At 49.0% G+C, this 7,161-nt stretch overlaps 1 long non-coding RNA gene across 1 annotated transcript; it reads left to right on the top strand.

Moving 5' to 3' along the window:
* The first annotated feature begins 2,744 nt into the window (after nucleotides 1-2,744).
* Nucleotides 2,745-4,526, top strand: LOC116547400. The gene is made up of 2 exons (XR_004267049.1): nucleotides 2,745-2,839; nucleotides 4,466-4,526. It is a non-coding gene; the product is annotated as an uncharacterized LOC116547400 (long non-coding RNA).
* The last annotated feature ends 2,635 nt before the right edge of the window (nucleotides 4,527-7,161 follow it).

Here is a 7,161-nt window from a genome sequence, read left to right as displayed (position 1 = left end):
ATCTCTTGACCTTGTGATCCACCCGCCTCGGCCTCCCAAAGTGCTGGGATTACAGGCTTGAGCCACCGCTCCCGGCTTATACGTGGTTCTTTAACTGCAACAACTGTGCAAGGAAATTTCATCCTTGGAAGGGCTGGATTGGCCCTGGGATTTCCGGCATGGCCTGAGAGACACCTCTTCTTTAGTGATGAGAGTAATTGGAATAGAGAGAAGGGACCTAACAAATATGAAACTCTCAACAAGTGCCAAACACTTTCTATATTTAAATTTTACTAGGCTGTGCATGGTGGCTCACACCTGTAGTGCTAGCACTTTGGGAGGCTGAGCAGGCGGATCACCTGAGGTCAGATGTTTGAAACCAGCATGGCCAATATGGTGAAACCCTGTCTCTACTAAAAATACAAAAATTAGCCAGGCATGGTGGTGGGTGCCTGTAGTCCCAGCTATTCAGAAGGCTGAGGCAGGAGAATTGCTTGAGCCTCGGAGGTGGAGGTTGCAGTGAGCCGAGATAGTGCCATTGCACTCCAGCCTGGTGACAAAGTGAGACTCCATCTCAAAAAAAAAAAAAAAAAAAAAGAGTCAAAAACGGTTTCAAGTCCTGCCACCATCATTACTCCCTGCTATTCCCCCTCAAGTCTATGAGGCTTTTCATGGGGGGTCTTCTGGATAAGGCTGTTCCTAAGGGGAAATAGGGAGGAGTTTTATTGGCATCTTTCACCATTTATTGTGGTTAGCACAGTCATCATAAACACCTGGCAAGGGCACTAAGCTGGGGAAATGAGACAGACACACAATGAATTAACAAAAACAGGGAAATATTTTGGAGGAGGAGAAATTGCTGATGAAAAATTAATGGGAAAACACCCTAAAGCTCGTGATCCACTTCTTTGCACTTTATGATTTCTAGGCGGCCTTTGCACTTGGAGAAAGACTTTGTGGTTCAGAACATTCTAGGCCAGAGGAAAGGGCTGATTTATAATCCCAATATTGCTGCCAGTTTACTGTGTGATTCCAGGTGAATTATTCAACCTATTTATGTGTCAGCTCAGAAAGGGGTGATGTCAGTTTTGTCAGAATGTTTTTTGGTGGGATCTCTGGTAAATGTTGAATGACAGCTATGCAATCTGCAGAACAGAATACTTTTGCTTTCTTCTGTGGGTCAGAAATTGACACATGGCTCATATTTTGACACACAGCAGAAAACCCTTGGGAATGTGAGGTTTTCTTGGGTTAAAAAGAAAAGCAAGAGACACCTGTTATTTGCATGGTGCTCTGGTTTACAAACCATTTTCAGATATCACCACAACTGATCCTTTCCACACCTATGAAGGGGAATTAGCGTCCCCATTTTATAGACAAGGAAACAGGTCATAGAGTTAATATGATTCAACGGTGCTTTGTTATTTATTTGCATACTTTGCCTCAGCTACGCAGAACATTTTTTTCATCTCAATACTTTGTGATAAGGGACCATCACGAATGTCACCACCAAACAACCAAAAAAAACCTTCTTTTCCGGGGGCACCTCTTACCCCCGCACAGACCTCAAACTCAAGTTGGCAGCACACAGCTGTGTATCACAAGACATTGCAAACAAGCCACCATACCAGTAAATCGTCTTCGTGTTTATTATGCAGTGATGTCTGGGAGTACTTTGGAATGGACTGTCTTCTCTAAAGAAAGTTATTTTTGGTCGTTTGGGGGATAGCCAGCTAAGATTCAACATTTTTTTGTTTTGTTTTTGTGAGAGTAGGAAGGCCGTGAAAACAGAGGTTGTTTAGAGAATTGGCCTGGGACAATAACCATTTAGAAGCTTTAGACACATCACCAGTTAAGTGTCCATCAATATCAAGCTGATTGAACAGCATCTCCTCTTGGGGGTGATGGTGATTGTGAACTGTAGGGCCCTGTTCCCCCATGGACAAAGGAAGCCCCCCACTCCTAAAGGTCCCTTATCCCCAGAAGAACAAGCACTGCATATATAGGGCCTGTCTAGAGCCAGGGCCTTTATCTGGGTGTTGGAGAGTTGGTTGTGCTCAGTTGGGATGAACGATGGCAGTTAGGGTGGCCTAGAAGGGAGTTTATCTAGCTCTGTTCCCCGCTGGATCTCTGGCGAGGCGGGAAGCACGCGGGGTCTTCCTGGCCCCAGAACCTCCAGGTACCAGGCCAGCCCCATGAACCTCACCAGAAGGAAGGAACCCTGCTGCTTACACCAATTTGCATCCAACAGTTTGCATTGAGACTGGCGCTTGCCTACTAGGTCAGGCACACGGGGGTTCCCCACGGACGGAAGCAGGGAAGGAGGACCTGTCTCGGGGTGGGCAGGTGATGGGATACCCTGGGTGGAGCAAGAGGCGCTGGGGAGAGGCTGCGCCCCAGCCCCGACTCCAATTCTCTAACAGCCCCTGGTCCGCATTTGAGTCCAGACTTCCGCCTCGGCCAGGACCCTGGCTCCAGGGCCCTCCACTTCCAACAAGGCCCCCCATCCTCCCTCCCGCTCCCCATCCCCTACCCCCAATTCCCGCTGGCCCCACAGCGCTCGGGCCTCCCTGGGCCTCCCCCGGCCCGGCCCGGCCCACTCGGCTTTGCTAGTCTGGCGCTGGGGGCGGGCACCAGCCCCCACCCCTCGGCGTCCCCTCCCCTTCACTTCCCCCTCCCCCGCCCCCTCCCTTCCCTCCCTTCCCCCCGGTGGCTAGGCGGCGGCGGCAGCGGCAGCGGCAGCGGCAGTGGAGGCTGAGGCTGAGGCTGAGGAGTCGGCGGTGGCGGCGGCGGGCGGGGCTCGGCTCGGGCTCCGCGGGCGGGCGGGCGGACATGGCGGCCAACATGTACCGGGTCGGAGGTAGGCAGGCTCGGCCCGACCCGGCCCGTGTGGGAGCGGGCTCCGGGAGCGGGGGGCCGGGGCGAGCGCACGCCAACTGCCGGGAGCCACGGGTGCGGGGGCTGAGGGCGCAGGGGGCGGGGGCGCCAGGGCCAGCAGAGGGGCCGGGGCTCCCCACCCCCACTCCTTCCCTCCCCTCCCCCCATGGTGGCCCGCGAGGGGCCGGGGCCACCTTCACCCTATCACCTCACCCCGTCTTCAGGGCCAGGCCTCTACTTGGGGGTACGAATGACCAGACGCCCCTCCCTCACGAAACCTTCATGGGACTCGGGCTCGTCGAGCCCCCTGAGACGGTGGCCGTCTCCTCGCCTGGCTTCTAGGCGCTGGAGAGGATGGGGGGACATCCCCTCCCCTATTCCTTCCCACCTCAGTGGGAGCCTGGGGTGGGGGTGGGGGCCCAGCCAGGGGCGCAGCTGGACCGGCCTGTTAGCGGGCCAGAGCCCTGCACCTCCCCTTCGTCGCTTCCCCGGTTTGGTTTCTGGTCCAGCCCCCCACAAATGGGGCTTCGTGGGGCCTGGGAACCTCTGCCGGAGGTGGGGAGTTGAGCTCTGCCTGGACGTTTGCTCTGCTGCCTGCCTCCTTCCCAGTCTTCTGCGGAAGAGAGAAATAAGGTCAAACAAACTTTCTCCCTGCTCACGACGCCCTCCTCCCTCTTTCCTGGTAAAATAATAATTCAGATAAGTGGCGTGTTTGTATGAGAGACCGGCTCTTCCTTCTCTGCTCATTAGCCGAGCTTCTGATGGATACTGGTGGGAATGGCCTGGCTAAATGAGGCCACTTTGCAGAAGAGAGCCGTGAAAGAGCCACTAAGACAATAACAGCACAGCCCTGCCTTTCAGATAAACACACAGTGGGAAGTTTCCGGCGAGCCTATTAGATGAGACGAAAAGGCACACTTGAAAAATTTTATCCTTTTAGTTGAAAGCCTGCAGCAATTTCTTAACCACAAGACATTAAATAGGTTTGGATTAAATATGGTAAAAGGGTAAAAAACATTCTGGTATCACCCCCAGAGCACTTTCCCTCTTAGAAGTGATCCCCTTGGCCCCCGTTTTCTCGTCTTCCCAGGTAGAGCTGTGGAATAGTATGTCAGTGTTCTTCCTCTTACCTGCTCTGCTCACCCGATTTTTTTTTTTGAGTAGTGATTGAAATGTAGGTTGGACTGTGAAGCCTTTCTCCATGCTCTGAATGTGTCTTAGGTCAATAGTTTTATGTGAGAAGCAGCCTCCAGGGCAAATTGGATTGGAGGAAAAAGATGTGGAAGTAACAGTACAGAGGACACATGTTTAGTGTGCCCTAACTACACAGTGATAAGAGGTGCCTTTTTTGTTTATTATTAAAGAAATGACATATTGGGACAGAAGTCTAGGAGAACTTGCTAGAACGTTAATTGAAATGAAAATGCCAAGAAAATAAAGGTCTGTGTATCGTAGGCAGATGAGAGAATATATTAAGGCTGTTTGCTTTTACCAGTGAATGAATTATGAGCTTAATTTCAATGTGAATTGCCTAACATTAAAAGTCGTGGATTGACAAATCTGAACTTTCTGTTGAAAAGATTAAGTTCTGTACTTCCTTTAATTACAGATTATGTGTACTTTGAGAATTCCTCCAGCAACCCATACCTAATAAGAAGGATAGAAGAACTCAACAAGGTATACACTTAGTGTTCTTAATTTTAATGTTAAAAATATTTGTTTTTCCGTGACAGGTGATTGGGTAAAGGGTGGCCTGGCGTAGAGACTCTTCCCTGCAATTCCAGTACTTTGGGAGGGTGGGCAGGGGGAGGCCAGCCTGTGCAACATAGTGAGACCCCCATCTCTATTTTTTTAAAACTAAATAAAAAATAAACTGGGTAAAGATCATAAGAGGCGGCTCTACTTTCACTCCCAGACTCTTTGAAAGTTGAGGTTTTAGGCCAGGTGCAGTGGCTCACACCTATAATCCCAGCACTTTTGGAGGCTGAGGTGGGTGGATCACTTGAGGTCAGAAGTTCAAGACCAGCCTGACCATCATGGTGAAACCCCTTTTCTACTAAAAAAGTATAAAAAAATTAATCGGGCATGTTGGCATGCATCTGTAATCTCAGGTACTCAGGAGGCTGAGGCAGGAGAATTGCTTGAACCTGGGAGATGGAGGTTGCAATGAGCTGAGATCATGCCATTGCACTCCAGCCTGGGCAACAGAGCAAGACTCCAAAAAAAAAAGAAAGTTGAGATTTTAGAGAGTTATGCAGGATTCCGAATTCTTAATATTCTTTTGCTTTTTTGTTACTGAATATTTAAAAGTCTGCAGATTTCTTCAAATTGCTTAGAGCCTCTGAAAGAGCAGTTCACTTCTGTAACTCAGACACTTTTTATATTTAGAGTCATAATGGGCCAGGCGCAGTGGCTCATGCCTGTAATCTCAACACTTTGGGAGGCTGAGGCAGGCAGATCACTTGAGGGCAGGAGTTTGAGACCAGCCTGGCCAATAGGTGAAACCCCATTTCTATTAAAAATACAAAAATTAGCCAGGCGTGGTGGTGGGCGCCTGTAGTCCCAGCTACTTGGGAGGCTGAGGCAGGAGAATCGCTTGAACCTGGTAGACGGAGTTGCAGTAAGCGACAGAGCAAGACTCCGTCTCAAAAAAAATATAGAGTCATAATATGTATTTCTCCCTTTTTAGCGAATTAATATTTTCCTTTTCTAGGTTTAGAAGGAGGAAGCTAGGAACATAATATTGAAGGGAATTTGTAAAATTCCGGACTAGAGGCCGGGCGCGGTGGCTCACGCCTGTAATCCCAGCACTTTGGGAGGCCGAGGCGGGTGGATCACGAGGTCAAGAGATCGAGACCATCCTGGTCAACATGGTGAAACCCCGTCTCTACTAAAAACTACAAAAAATTAGCTGGGCATGGTGGCGCGTGCCTGTAATCCCAGCTACTCGGGAGGCTGAGGCAGGAGAATTGCCTGAACCCAGGAGGCGGAGGTTGCGGTGAGCCGAGATCGCGCCATTGCACTCCAGCCTGGATAACAAGAGCAAAACTCCATCTCAAAAAAAAAAAAAAAAAAATTCTGGACTAGACCAAATTGTGTCAGTGGCTCACGCCTGTAATTCTAACTTCAGGAGGCTAAGGTGAAAGGATCCTTTGAGTCAAGAGTTTGAGACTAGCCTGGGTAACAGGGAAACCCCATCTCCACCAAAAAAAATAGCCAGGCATGATGGCACATGCCCATAGTCCCAGTTACTTGGGAGGCTGAGAAAGATTGCTTGGGCCTAGGAGGTCAGGGTTGCAGTGAGCTGTGATTGCACCACTGCACTCCAGACTGGGAAACAGAGTGAGACCTTGTCTCAAAAGAAAAAAAGAATATGTTTTTTTTATAATAAAGTAGCTTTTTTTTTTTTTTGGAGATGGAATTTTGCTCTCGCTGTTCTCACCACAGCCTCTGCCTTCTGGGTTCAAGTGATTCTCCTGTTTCAGCCTCCCGAGTAGCTGAGATTACGGGCATGCACCACCACGCCTGGCTAATTTTTGTATGTTTAGTAGAGATAGGATTTTACCATGTTGGCTAGGCTGGTCTCGAACTCCTGACCTCAGGTGGTCTGCCTGCCTCAGCCTCCCAAAGTGCTGGGACTACAGGTGAGTCACCGTGCCCTGCCCACATACTTATTTTTTAAAACTGTATCCATTCAGGGCTTTTTGGCAACAAAAAAAAAAAAAAAGCCATATCTACAGTGATGCTTTTATTTTCCTCCAGATTACTCTAAGGGTTATGTGGCTTATGAGACTTCATAGTGTTAAAATCTTTGGGTCTGTCTAGCTAATACCCTCCCCTCAAATGCCGTCTGGTGACTTGTTCAGTTTTGTCCTGGAAAGCCAAGCCTTACTTAGGACATTCTTAGTTTAAAGAGCCTTGAGACCTTGGTTTGCTTCGGGAATATCCCAAGGACTCTGCATTATTTTTATTTTTTTTTATTCCAGAGACAGGGAGATAGAGTCTCATTCTGTCACCCAGGCTGGAGTTCAGTGGTAGGATTATATAGCTCACTGTAACCTTGAACTCCTGGACTCAAGCAATCCTCCTGCCTCAGCCTCTGAAGTAGCTGAGACTATAGGCATGTACCACCATACCTGGCTAATTTTTTTTTTTTTTTTTGAGACGGAGTCTCGCTCTTGTTACCCACTCTTTTTTCTCTGTATTTTTTTTTTTTTTTTTGCTATGGAGTTTCACTTTGTTGCCCAGGCTGGAGTATAATGGCATGATCTCTGGTCACTGCAACCTCCATCTCCTGGGTTCAAG

This window comes from Sapajus apella, unplaced genomic scaffold (assembly GCF_009761245.1).
Source record: "Sapajus apella isolate SASKATOON/1434 unplaced genomic scaffold, GSC_monkey_1.0 scaffold2989, whole genome shotgun sequence".
In the NCBI taxonomy this organism is placed as follows: domain Eukaryota; kingdom Metazoa; phylum Chordata; class Mammalia; order Primates; family Cebidae; genus Sapajus; species Sapajus apella.
The sequence above is the reverse complement of the archived record's forward strand: the minus strand, read 5'-3'. Positions and strand labels throughout refer to the sequence as shown.